The following is a 14,852-nucleotide window of genomic DNA, read 5'->3' on the forward strand; positions in this document are numbered from 1 at the left end:
AACAATTCATGCCAAGAAAGGTCGATGCTGTTTAAAAGTTAAATTTGTGGTGTTATATAAGTATTTTTGAGGAATTGTATTCCGAATTTGCATATTACAGAGTTATCCGCAATTGCGGGTAGGTATTGATTGTGACGTCATGTGTTTGCGAGCGTAACGTCATAAGTTTCGGAAAAAACGACGTGAATTGCGCTCACGAAATAATTACGTGACAATCGATACCTCGCAAGGGAGCTAACTCTGTAATATGCAAAGACGGAATACCTGACAGGAAACTTAACTCTGAAAACAGTACTAAGTATAACGTTTAGATGAAATTACAAAGATGCATGTCATATCGTTTCATCATCCCACCAATTGATCAGTTACACTTTTAGTAAAAGTAGTAAAATATATAGACGTACCTGAGAAAAATGCATCAATAAGCCATGTTGGATCGAGATAATTCAACAGGAAATTGTATGATCAGGAAATATACAGTAATGGCAGAACAACAGCAACAGGAAATATTGATGGTATCGGGCTGATCGTGATATTACAGAGCTGTAAAATGTAACAGTTATCGTGATTATTGGTAAAAGACATTTCAGTCATATATGTGTCTTCTATAATAACAAAGAGAGACATGAAAAATTGAATGTTGAAATTATAAGACATCATATTTAACGGTTTAATATAGTAGTTTTTCTTTAAATCGTTGGTCCCTCTAATACTATAAAGGACTCGTACATCTACTTTCAATATCAATGATATTTTCATATGGCTTGCCTCTTTCCTAGAATAGCCAATAAATTTTGTTGTTTTGTAAACATTGCTATACATAGTTTTGCGAATTCCCCGAAAAGTTGCTAATAAAGGTAATACACGATTGAGCTACAGCGTATACAATACAACTTCCTTGGTTTTATGAGAACACGTCTTGACGTTAAAATATGGGCTTTAAGAGTATTATAGCACTTTAACACATAGACATTTGTTATACCAAGTCACCTATCGAGAAAAGTCAACACAATGTCATCTAACTTCGATTTTACGTTTATGGGTCTAATCTAAACTATTTTGCGTTCTTTTCGGATTTTCCTTTAAAAGATTTTGACACGTAAAAAGCCGGGCTATTTACTATTAAGCTTTATTACTGATATTATTTTAAGATTAATATGATTTCATGGAAAAAACATTTCATACAGACAATAAATCAGAGAATTTGCATTAAAGTGCCAAAATTGTTTGCTTTAGCTTATTATTTTAAGATCAAATGGATTTTCTTACTGATTCCGCCAAGAGATTATCCGATACATTGACCAGCTCTCTATTGTCCCATGTCGCCTTGTAGGTAGGATCTGACAACAGTACTTGTTTCCTGTGTTATAGGGAATATTATGACATCTTCTTCCTAATGTCTTTCTGTAGAGCGCTTCCCCTTTGATTTTGATTGTTTTAATGTCCTATATAGTCACTATCATTTAAGGACTCGGCAGGTTTAGATGGTAGAAGAAGATCGGATTTCCGACGAAAAACCATTCACCAGCGGTCAGTACCTGGCACCTGGCCCAACTGGGATTCAAATTCGCGATCAAGAGGAGGAGAGTTTTTTTATATGATGACATCTTAATTTAACCACTCGGCCACCGCCGCCATCACTTTTCACTTCTGATTTGAGTGCACAGAGTTTAGAATAACAACTTAGTTTCTGTCTGTATACATCACTCAAGTTTTATAGTGTGACCTGACTATTTCTCTTGTTCAGCATTAGAAATGGATGCGTTGGTTGTGATGTATTGATGTCCACAGATGCAACCATTTAGGTACGGCCTCCTGTGTGTGGTGTGTTGCATGAGGTGGATGTCTTGTGTGTTTTAGGAGACTGCGGTATGTCCATCTGGGTAACATTCTGCTCGGTACGTTTTACACGTCAGTAATATGTTCCAATTTAAAGTAAGCAAGATTCGCTACAATGAAGCAGGAAGGCATTTGTTAGATCACTGTCGGTAACTAAACAAACTGACATTAAGTAAAACAGATATGTTTTGCCCGCTAAAGTTTAAACTTATAAGCTATATTCGTTCTTTACATGGAATAAATACCTAGCTTTCATCTATTGTCGCATATTCCTGACACTACGTATTTTTTGGCAAGATCTTCATGGCTGGAATATACCTCCATACTCTTTACTCCTTTTTGCGAATATGGCCATGGGTTCCATTATATCAAGAAGATAATTCACGAAAATACAACCATCTCCCATAATACTCCGTTACATCCAACAAACAACAATTCACATACATGTGATGCAGTCCTTAAATTACCCTAACTGTTATCATGACGTAATCAAAGTGGCATAAATGGACGAAAATTTTGACATATTTTTGTCTTCAGTAATCTATTGAAAACCATATGGTTTGATGGTTTTCGCTGTGTGAAATCATTCAAAAGGACCGAAAAATGTACGATGCCTTATAGACATAAGTTACATCAGAGAAACTATGTACTATAAAATTCTTGCTTTTTACGCTCTATGTATATTAAGATTGAAGCGTCTGCAAGAATCACTCTAAAATTCCAGATAACAGTCTAAACAAATTACATTAAATCGTGGACCATAACTTGACTTCATGGTTCCTCCGTGTATACTATATCACCGCACTGTACGTGTAGATTTAGATACGATTTTTGGCAGTATTTTCAGCTGCTCTTATTTGTAATTGTGAAATTAAGACCTATGCATTGTAAGTTTTGTAATTTTCAAAATGTTGGTAATATTTGGCAATAAATGCTCTTCGTGAATATAGAAATTACGACATATACAACTTTAAAGCCTTCTCAAGCTTACCAACCAGTTTGTAGATATTACTTTTCCCTGCGCTTCAGGTATTAATCTTGTGTACATTGTTTGTATGTATTCATCTATGTAACGCTATATATGTCATCTTTTGATAAATTGACTATGAAGTAAGAACCAAACTCAAATTATCTGCTATTGAAAACGGGTTTAAAAGTTTTTCTTGGGGTTATTTAGTGGAAAATATAATTGTAAACCTTCTTCATAAGCAATATGAGAGTTCTAAATGGAGAAATTTCAAAACAAGTCTTGTTCGCCAATGTTATTAGACAGGCACGCTATCTCAAACTGACACGAGATTTTCTGAGACAGCTAATTCCGTAACCAATTGTAATTAAAAAATCTCTGAAAACAGGTTAAGAAATTAAGATAATTGACAGTTCTTTAAATGCTCGTATTCAAAGTAGAAATATTAAATGTTCATGTTTCAGTCATAGTTCATATGCTGATAGAATAGAAACGACTTTAAAATTTACAAGTACATGTGTTTGAGGACAGAAAAAACTTTAACAATAAATGGATGTACTTAAAATAACCACACTTAAGTAAAATGTTCGATTATTGTGGACAACTTATGATGACGACGCTTCGTGTACAAATTAAAAGATCGAGTTTCACACATTCGTAATATACTTGGTCTACTGGCCTTTTTAACAAGTCATTGTCAATGGTCTCTTGTACCGAAAAGGAAAATTAGGGAGATATATCGGACCAAATACCGTCAAATCGTCACAGTGGCAGGACAGATATACCTGTGGGATAGATACGGTATACAGATAACAATACGGCCGGCCTCCTGATATTAGGTCAACAAACAGTACAGATATGTCACCAACAACATATCTAGTGCTGGCATTACAACAAATCGCTTTTACACTTTCTAACAAATAAATTGAATAACTTTGGTGGTTCAAAAGACATATTACACCTGCCCTTCAATCTTATTCAATAAACATCGACCTCGGTCTTATTTAGCGTACCTATTTTCTATAGTGTCAATTCCGTAAACATGTTTTGGTCTTAGACTCCGGTGCAGACATCGAACATTTACCTGGCTATTCAGTGACATGATACAGCATAAACTATTGAAGCAGTTGTGATATCTGGAATCAACATTATTATAAACACACCTTTATATTCAAATACATGATTCTCAAATATTTAACAGCTAAAGAAGGCGAGTCTCGTTCGTATTGTGAGAAGTCGGCCATACGCTGGCAGAAAACGTACTCTCTGTGGACTTCTAATTAAAAGAAAGCCTTATAATCATAAAGGTACTTCGGTATAATTAATAGGTGAAAGTCCTCCGACGGATCACATACACGTCATATGTTCGAACAGATGATATTAATAGAGGCTCTTAGATGAGGGACTATGTGAAATAAAATTTATCAAATTTTCAATAATTTGATAGGCCACAAGCCTTTAGGCGAATAGCATATCAAATTATTTAACGAGTTTGATCAATTTCATATCACATAGTCACGAGTGTAAGATTCTATTTAACACATAACTGTTAATAATAGATATATATAAGTACAACTTTCTATTTCGTCTCTATATGAAACAGTAGAGATCCGGCATAAATGTGACGTTTCCGTCTACTGAGACAATCATGCGACGTCATATATAGATTATTACGTCAAAACTACCAGTGATGGCACAATTAAGAATTAGCATATTACAGAGTTATCTGCACTTGCGGGTAGGTATTGATTGTGACGTCATGTTTTTGAGAGCGTAACGTCATACTTTTCGGAGAAAATGACGTGAATTGCTCTCACAAAATAATGACGTAATAATCGATACCTATCCGCAAGGGAGCTAACTCTGTAATATGCAAAGACGGAATAGTGTTATTACACATGTGTCTTACGATATTTATGACATGGCAATATGACATGGCTGGACGGACTAGTTATGTTATAAACAAGTTTATGTCCACATCAAAATCTTAATAAAATAACATTCTGCGACACATGTAAAATTGATCATTACCAGTGTCATAAATATTTCTTGCATAAAAAAACTCTTTAACTTCAGATACCAGTACATAGGATGATAAAAAATCTTAATTAAAGTTATAACTTCAAATTTTAGGTGAAATAATAATGAAAGTGTTCGTGAATCTGGGTTCAGCCTGTTTATATTTATCTATGTCACCAAACTGTGATGGTAATCGAGTTTCAAGAAAGACAGGAATTCAATATATTAAAGCTCTATAATGTCAATAAAGGACACCCCTTCTTTTGGTCATCAGTAATACAGTTTCAACCATTTTATAAATGCTGGAACATAGATTACATCTTATAATCTGTAATCGATTTTTCATGTGCATTATATTCTTATATTAATTAGAGATATCAAAAATAAAATGGAGGCTAGAAATAGATTAAACTTGTTAATTTGTAATAGATTTTTGATGTAACGCAAATGTTTCTTGTGAGTTTTTTTTTTAGATATATCAATCGAATTCAGGAATCATGAGGACCCTTTGAAGAGATGTCGGGAAACTTGTATCATATCAACTTAGTATATTTTTTGTAAAAAATTTACTTTTCTCCGAAAGAAAAAATCTTACAAGTTTTATAAAATCGTGTTTATGTTCATTTTAACACTTTAACCCTGTTATTAAAGATCTCGATGACGGACTTAAGCACATGATTGATTTGTCAATAGTATAACGATGTCCTTATAATATTGGTTTGTCAATAGTATAACGATGTCTTTATAATATTGATTTGTCAATAGTATAACGATGTCCTTATAATATTGATTTGTCAATAGTATAACGATGTCCTTATAATATTGATTTGTCAATAGTATAACGATGTCTTTATAATATTGATTTGTCAATAGTATAACGATGTCTTTATAATATTGATTTGTCAATAGTATAACGATGTCTTTATAATATTGGTTTGTCAATAGTATAACGATGTCTTTATAATATTGGTTTGTCAATAGTATAACGATACCTTTATAATATTAATTTGTCAATAGTATAACGATGTCTTTATAATATTGATTTGTCAATAGTATAACGATATCTTTATAATATTGATTTGTCAATAGTATAACGATACCTTTATAATTGATTACGTTCTTATATATGATTGTCAATAGTATAACGATGTCTTTATAATATTGGTTTGTCAAATATACGATGTCTTTATAATATGTTTGTCAATAGTATAACGATACTTTATAATATTGTTTGTCAATAGTATAACGATTTTAATATTATTTGTTAATAGTATAACGATGTCTTTATAATATTAATTGTCAATAGTATAATGATGTCTTTATAATATTGGTTTGTCAATAGTATAACAATACCTTTATAATATTGGTTTGTCAATAGTATAATGATGTCTTTATAATATTGGTTGTCAATAGTATAACGATTTCTTTATAATATTGATTTGTCAATAGTATAACGATTCTTATAATATTGATTTGTCAATATTAACGATATCTTTATAATATTGGTTTGTCAATAGTATAAGACTAATAATATTGATTTGTCAATAGTATAACGATATCTTTATAATATTGGTTTGTCAATAGTATAACGATACCTTTATAATATTGGTTTGTCAATAGTATAACGATGTCCTTATGTTTCTTGTTACAGTACTAGTATTTGGTCAACGTACTAAAACATTTCGATCGATCACGAATTTGTTTGCACATGACAAATAAGAATACACTTAAAATGACCATTAATTGTCACTAAACAAACTTAATTTAAGTAATCACATTATTTACTTATACCGCTGGTTCTGGTCAGTATGGTCTGTGTTAAAGTACATTGCTATGGAACCGTATCTGTAAAGAAAAATGAAAGGCCCGCTTTACTTTATAAATCGAACACAGTAAAATGACATCACAATTTCAGTTCAGTGAGTGCATGGTCACTAAACACAATTAACGGTTATTTGCATACACCGTTATAGAGTAATGGTCAGCAAGGAACATTGCTCCGGGAAAAGTATCCGGTCAGGAAAAGTTCGCTCTATTGAATTATCGAACTGTAAGAAAATGACAGCACATGTTTAGTTCTGTGAGTGCATGGATACTTAACAGAATAAACAGAACGAACACCTTTATTTACTTATTCCATCTGTGAACCGGTCAGTAATTAATTACAATGCTTCGGAAACTACATCTTCTACAGATAATTCAGTTTTATTGAAATTTTCGGATTGCATGAAAATGCCAGCAAGTTTTAGTTCAGTGAGTGCATGGATACTTATTTATCCTCATTGACCGACTAATTATAATTGAATACGTTTTTCAAACATCTCAAAGAAAATTTCCGTCAAACTTCAAACGTTTAAATGGCCCTGCTCGTTAATCTAAATCTGTCATGAGGAGTGGGTGAGGGGTGGGACTAAGTACGGATTAAAAAGAAAATGTTCAATGGCGATCTAACTAACACCTTTGCACTATCTAATTACATTACTTATATTACGGGTATCAGATTCACTCCCCTGGGGCGTCCTACACTGGACACTTAAAGGCTTAAAACAGTTACTCCGCTCCCAAAGTGTCCTAATATGATACAATAATGATCCGAAAAATGCCGGTGTTATTTTGGATAAAGTTTCCAAGTTGTTTTTATTATGATTATGTAGTATGGTTGCTAATAACTAAAACATTATTTACTAGGTCACTACGTCATTATGTGGAGGTTCTCACACTTATTTTCTACGGTAATGAGGGTATAATACAATAAGCCATATCTAACCTTTGTAACTATATTCCTATAATTATTATTGTTCGTTTGTTTTTTGTTGTTATTTATTTATGAATTAAGTAATTTGTTATTATTTTGATATTTATATATGTTTTGTTATTATTATAATTTTATTGATTTAATTATTGCGCCTTTGAATGAACAGCTTCTACGTAATCTTTATTGCAGCAGAAAAGAACTAGACAACTGTATGGCACCAATTGATTTTCCTTTCTTTCAGTAATTAGTCTGTCTTAGTTATCCATGTATAAGTTACTCGTTAGTATTGCTGCGGGTCCCAAAATGACAAAATAACTGATTGGTGCTCTCTTAACGGCAAAGGCGATTATTGACGAACAAAAACCTGCATGGCGTCCCTAACCTCACTGACTATAGTCCACGAATGACAAAACATCTACTATCCTGTGAAAGTAAAATTACTGAATGAATTTTTGTTGATACTATTCTTGCTACAAATTTTGCTGAATGTCTTTTTTGCATAAGGAGAAGATATTCAGTACAAATATGATTAAACTGCGGGTCGCAAATTCATTCTGAAATTTTACTTTGATAGGATGATTTATTTGAATAAGAAATAATGTGTTTAATATAATAAAGTAGAAAAGAACTTCGCCCTTAAGGTCAATGACGATTTGTAGACGGAAAAAACCTGCATGGTGTCCCTAACATCACAACCAACCAGTTTATGTCCCACGTCATCTTGTCAATATAAGTTGGTCCTACGAATTGCTAACACGTCCTAGATTAACAAAATAGTTGTATGTGGCTGCTAATTTCGTAAAGGTGTAAGCGATTTTTTTTTTTTTTCAACGAAAGCATTTTACTGACGAAAACGTCTATTTTTGTTGAAGAACTTTCCTGTAATAGACTTAAATTTCTCATATTATCGATGCTTAGATGTCAATACAGTCCTACGCTCCCTGAATTCTGGGTCCATATATGTTATCACTCTTACGCTAACACAGTGTCTATACATACAAAATGTATTGGTTGTCTGCACCAGTCATCTTAAAGATAATTCTTGTCACTAAGCTCTTTCAACAAATAACCATACACCCTTGTTTACCGTTGATACTAGATGTTCAGTACTATCGAGATCTAATCCATAGAATTTTGACGATTGAGATCCTAACTAACGCCCTCTTCTATTGACAATGAATATAATCTCAACACCTTTTCATTGCTGATTTATTGATATGAAGGCAGAAAGTACGTCAGTGACGAAAGTTATTAGTTCTACGTTCAAGATTTCACGTTATGACATTCGATTTGCATTCATAATTCATCCTTCAATTGACATTAAGGTCAAAATTATAAATGTTTTATTAAAAATGAGGCAGATGAATATGTGCACAAGATAAACACAAAACTAAATAATAAACTATTTGGATGAAGACGTTGACGAAAAGTAAACACGTGCCAACGCCTGTTGATAAATCTACTTATTTCTTGAACATCAGTTTTTGTGATTCGGCCACAGTTTTTTTTAATTATTACCCATATTCCTATTTATATGCTAAACAGCTATTATCTTGATCTCGCCCTGCACTTTGTGATGTTAGTTTATCATGTGACAAACTACTGAATCCGACATATTTCCTAAATATACAAAATCATTCGATGGAAAAGAAAACAACTTTCTCAAGTTCGGAAGCTAGGTTCTACCCTATAGCCGATTATTATCTCAGGTCAAGAATTTCGCGATTTTGTCTGCAAACTAATATTTTTGTGTTTTTAATATCCGCGATCTGGATTTAAGGGTTTATTCGTATTTATATTGATAAGTCATACTGAATTCAAAGCATTAAATTTATCTCAACATGGAAGCATTTAACGGAATAGAGATTTCCTCCTAATACGGAAAGCACACTTGGTGGATTATTAAAGATCATTAACGTTATTGGCGACGATATCGTGATAACACATTCACGAAAGACATTATCCAGCATTGGTGATATCAGACCTAGACAAGCAATCTTTTATCTGATTTATCGGAGAAATTATTTACTTTAAACCTGAAATGACTTATAAAGCAACATGTACTAGCTAACCCAACGGCTGGACACACAGAAATCATATTATTTAAATGTTATAACGTTTATATATTGTTTAGAAGATTTTGTGTCTAGCTTTTCTATTGGTAAAGTGATTAAAGAGCTCTACAAATATGAATCAGGTATTTTTTTCCTAACGTTTACGTTAGCGATTAATGTTTGTACTAAACTTTTACCAACGCTTATAACCAAATAAGATGTTATTTTGTATAAAACGAAAATGATTTTGCAAAATACGAGGTTGCCAATTTACTCTAACTCATGCAGTTTTAGTACTACAAGTTTTTGTCAGATTTTGAAGCAATCCAGAGAAACCACTATTTCAATTTTGTAAAGCAAAACTATAATCAAAATTATAAAAGAAAATCGTGATTAAAAATATTTACAAGAAATTTTTTAGAAATCAAATATATTTAATAGATTTCAGTAAATTAAAAAGTCGTTATGAAATAAATTTGTATATGATCAACATTACAATTATACTAGGGACATTTGTCATTACATCAGTATTCGTTTTTTCACGTTGTTGTGTACGAAGGCACTTAAAATACACAACCTATGTAGATATATAGTGTATTTGTCTCTAGATTGGCAATAACAAATGATTCAGTAAGAAAGTCCATGTGTTATTCCGTGGTTGTATTTCCCTTGTTGTTGGTCCTAAGGGATTCCTAAAACGGGGAACCCCGGGGTAACACCATGTTGGAATATACCCTCTCTACATCTTTAATGCTAAAATAGGTTAGTATTGAAATAATAAAGTACTGGCGATCCTAAGATTTAATGCATGCCCTGTAAAAATAAAGCCTGCGGTCGTTACGTAAACCACTCCGTCAGGTTGGAATATCAGCGAAAAATACCAAATATGGAAAAGCCTCGACGCTAAAGACCACGTGTGTTCTTTAAACATTTATTTCAACATACCCCATATAACGCAATCCTTGGATGTACATGTATGTACATAACGCGATAATGAAATGATAGACCGCTGATTGTCCTTGAATGTTTTATGCACTTATGGCTCACAGATCTACATTACGAAACAAAGTAGGCCATATTTTGTGTAAATGTTACCACCAGGAATTGGACTTATTGAATACAATGACTGGATACATATGTAAACCAAGGGTCAGGCGATCTACTTATGTTGTCGTCAGATCATGTCTCGGTCTAGTTGGAACCCACTGACACACTCCCACCAAATTAATGGCCTCATTCCAACTCACTAATCCCATTAAACCGACGATTAATCAAATCTTTCAGCTGTCAGCACACAGGCAACACTACCATGTTAGTTTAGTCATAACGGCACTTACTTTAAATATCCTTAACACTATTTATTTCATATCAATAGAAACTGTTTTTGGTGTTTTGAATTTCTGATATGATTCGCAGAATGATTTATTTCAAAATACAAAATATCTGGTGTTTACTTTAAATTAGGAAGATAGCGGTTTTGTCGTTTAAATGCTATTTCATGTGTTGACCCTACTTGTTATAATGTATACTGGTATACGGGTATAAAGGGTGTAATGAATTAGCTGGTACATGTATGTAGGCTAGTGCTATCCTTGGCGCCATAATACACCGCTTTTCTATCACGTATGCAGGTTCAATATGTTATCCCTGCAGGCAATTTAATCCTATGCAAGTTTGTATGTGCATATATACTGAATTTCCTCGTAACTTGGTTATAAACATGGATTAAAAATTTTAAAAACAAATGTCTACAAGATTACATAACAGACAGAGACATCTGAAAAACAGTAAAATATGACAACACGTTGTAAATATAATGTTTTCTTCATTAAGAAATTTTAAGAAGTTGGAGATAATGTCATAAGGGAGATAAATATATAAAGTAGGTGTTAAAATATCCAAAAACGATATTAACATCCGTTTGATTTGAAATAAACTAGCGGGGGTACAAAATTCTTCAGGATTTTAATCAGGACAATATGATGTCTGATGGGATCACAATTAATTAATCTGGACATTATAATGTCTGATTGGCTCTCAATTAACGTAGATAAGGTCATGACGATAACAGATGAGATTTGTAAACATGATAGTTGAGCCTGCCTTGGTTACCATGCAGTTCATAATTTTAAAATAAAATCACACACATATATATATATATATATATGAACATCGATATATCAGATACAGATCAATCGATAATATTCCTACCAATACATTTTTCTTTATATCTATACGGACTCTCAGATGTTTCTGAACCAACATAAATTAATGAAAAATCTGATTTACATTAAAAACTTTTATTTTTTCACATAACCTGAGTCAAAACGTTGTCTATCTGCCTATAATTCGTAATCAACTATGAGAATTATGAAAATCAATAAAAAGGCTTCGGATTTGTCAAAGATTTTGAATTGTAAAAAATACCTTGGGATATATGTTTTTCAATCAACATAATATATCGTTTTGATTACAACAATATCTACCATACAACCTCTGAAAGATGAGTATACTTTATTTGTACACCCCAGTGAAAGACAATGGTAGTATGCATGATTTTATACATATATATATAATTACAGATCAAGCATGTTTGTTGCTACTAGACTAAAATCTTCCAGAATAAATAATCTCCTGCCAGTGCGGTCCTGGCTCGGTAAACCACGGGGAATTGGAGTAGGTTACAAACCACAAACCGCAGCGGTTTACTTTCATGTGGACCATGGGATGGGAACACGTCTAAAAGGTCGTGTTGATAATCGTATTACTTATCATACTTCCCACAAAAATATTTAATTGTTTCAAGTAATGGAAATATATGTCGTATTAATTATGGGAAGTTCATTCATAAGAAAATTCGAAATATAATGTACCTGTATTTCGTTATGGGAATATACATTTTATTGTTCATTTGAAATTCATCAAAAAAATCTTCGCATAAATAATTCCTCATAATTCTGCGAATATGATTTCTCCTGTTACGATTTAATAATACCGCCCATGAAAAGATCAGTCCTACGTTTCCTTTCACGAAACAAATATTTTTACAGAAACAAAATATAAAACATAAAAAAATAATTACTTGTAATGAATACATAAAATCAATAATTTTTATTAAATGATGAATAATGTTTTTAAAGTTATATTTCCTGTAAGTTCCTGTATTTTCTGTCGATTAAATGTGAATATTTAAGAAATAATACACCTGTTGTTGCATAGCAGATTTTTTTCACAAAATATCAAACAATGTCTGAACTCATCTAATGACAAAAAGATTAACTCATATATAACAGATGTACAACTTAAAATGGTTCCAGTTCTGTGTGGGAACAACACTTCAAATATAAAAAACCGTCATAGGTATTAAATACGTGAAGGACAAAACATTACATTGACAACAACTCGATTGGCGAAGAACTACAATGCTATGTGATACATCAGTTTATGCATTATTCATCATTGATATACTGCAACAATAATGCGAAACTCCTTTTTAAAAATGGTGTTCAAGGCCCTATTAGTGGTACAATGGACCAAAAGTGTTGACATTACGTTGGCAGTTTACAAAAAAATTCAATGCTGCACGAAAAAAAAAAACACGATAGATTTTCTGCACGGGAAAGTGGACCATGAGTTTGAAAAAAAACATATTGTCTCAACACTGAAGTCCGTATTTCGACAATAACTAAAACACTCGATATGTTTTAATGGCTGATAGCATAAATAAATTATGAACCAGTGATACAAAATGTATTACCTTAAAATAATGCAGGACATCCACCTTATGCATTCAAGCATTGCATATGTTACCTCGTTTTTTTAGTTTAAACAATATTGCTATACAGTTAGGATATATTCAACATACATGTCATATAAGGTTGGATTCAGAAACAAATACAAAGTAGTTTTATCACACTTTTACCATAAATATGGCATATAAGTAATTGGACAGTACGGATTAGTATTGGAGTAGGAAAAAGGAAAGTGTACAGGGTTCGGGTAAAAGAAAATAATGTTTATTTTTTAAACCATACAAAACTATAGATTTGTTTAGAAGAATCAGTCGGTCATTGATTGATCATCGAAGCAAAACTGATAAAGTTCTGAGTAAATAAACAATATATATATGTGAGTTAGTTTATTCAAATATACTCCGTTTTTAACCAACAAATGACATTCCGTAACACGGGAGATGCTGAAACAAAGAAAAGGCTTTACTTAGGGGATATTTCAATTTGTGCAACTGTGTGTTTTTACATTTTTTGTACAGTTTTAACCGAAATGGTATGCTTGTTTCTATGTATATGTATTACACCAACTTGTCCAAGTACATGTACATGTATATCAGTACAATTTGACGGGAAACTTGTTGCTTTAGCATAAGGAAAAGGCCCACTGCACCTTCTGAACAACTTTTTAAAAATAAACAAAATGTTCATAGCGCAGGTCGTATCATGGTTCCCGACGTCGTCATAATTACAACGCGTTAGTTGACTATTTCCACAGGCGTCTGCATCTGGTTTTGGGAAAATAAAATACCTACCCCTACTATATATACATATAGTAGGGGTTGGTTATCATATTTTTATGAAACCAGAAGCAGACGCCTGTGCTATTTGTGCGCCAGACGGTAAAACTTCAACTTGTTTGGTATTGTAACCTCATCTTTGTACATATGATGTTATAATTGTTTTAAAGTAACTTTTTTTTGGGAAAGGTAGCCTTGTGGCCCTTTCATGAATATCATGAAGTTGATTATTTTTTACATTGAATGCGAAAGCCTTTAAATTATCATTCTTCAAAAATGAATTGTCATAAGAACTATGACAGCTAACTGTGAACAGAACAATGCGTCAAGCTTTCCTATAATTGCTTCCTAATAAACAATGCTGTTTGGTAGCCTTCTTAGCTTTTGTGGATGGATTCGTCGTTCTGCATGTCGTCATAATCAATACCTATACCGGCAAGGGCAGATAACTCTCTGTACCATGCAAATATAGAAAAGCGGCGGCCGCCACCACTGTCAATCACGTTCACACTAAAAATCATCAATACACATACTTAACTATTATGTCATTTATATACTTTTATTACTTTTTTAGGGAAATGTAATCGGGGATTGTGATTGTCCATAAATTAAGTCAGTCTGACAGCTCTGTAAGAGGTAAGACCTGACCGCACTGCTGTCGTATATAGACTGACTAAATATTTATTCCTT

At 32.6% G+C, this 14,852-nt stretch overlaps 1 protein-coding gene across 1 annotated transcript in view; it reads left to right on the forward strand.

The window, feature by feature from the left end:
- LOC138308929 (uncharacterized) overlaps positions 1-168 on the forward strand; it is a 65,310-nt gene extending 65,142 nt beyond the window's left edge. Inside the window, exon 4 of the transcript XR_011206164.1 lies at positions 123-168. The gene's annotated coding sequence lies outside the window, so the exon portion shown is untranslated. The remainder of the gene's footprint in view (positions 1-122) is intronic.
- The last annotated feature ends 14,684 nt before the right edge of the window (positions 169-14,852 follow it).

The sequence above is a fragment of the Argopecten irradians genome, chromosome 15, assembly GCF_041381155.1.
Source record: "Argopecten irradians isolate NY chromosome 15, Ai_NY, whole genome shotgun sequence".
In the NCBI taxonomy this organism is placed as follows: Eukaryota; Metazoa; Mollusca; class Bivalvia; order Pectinida; family Pectinidae; genus Argopecten; species Argopecten irradians.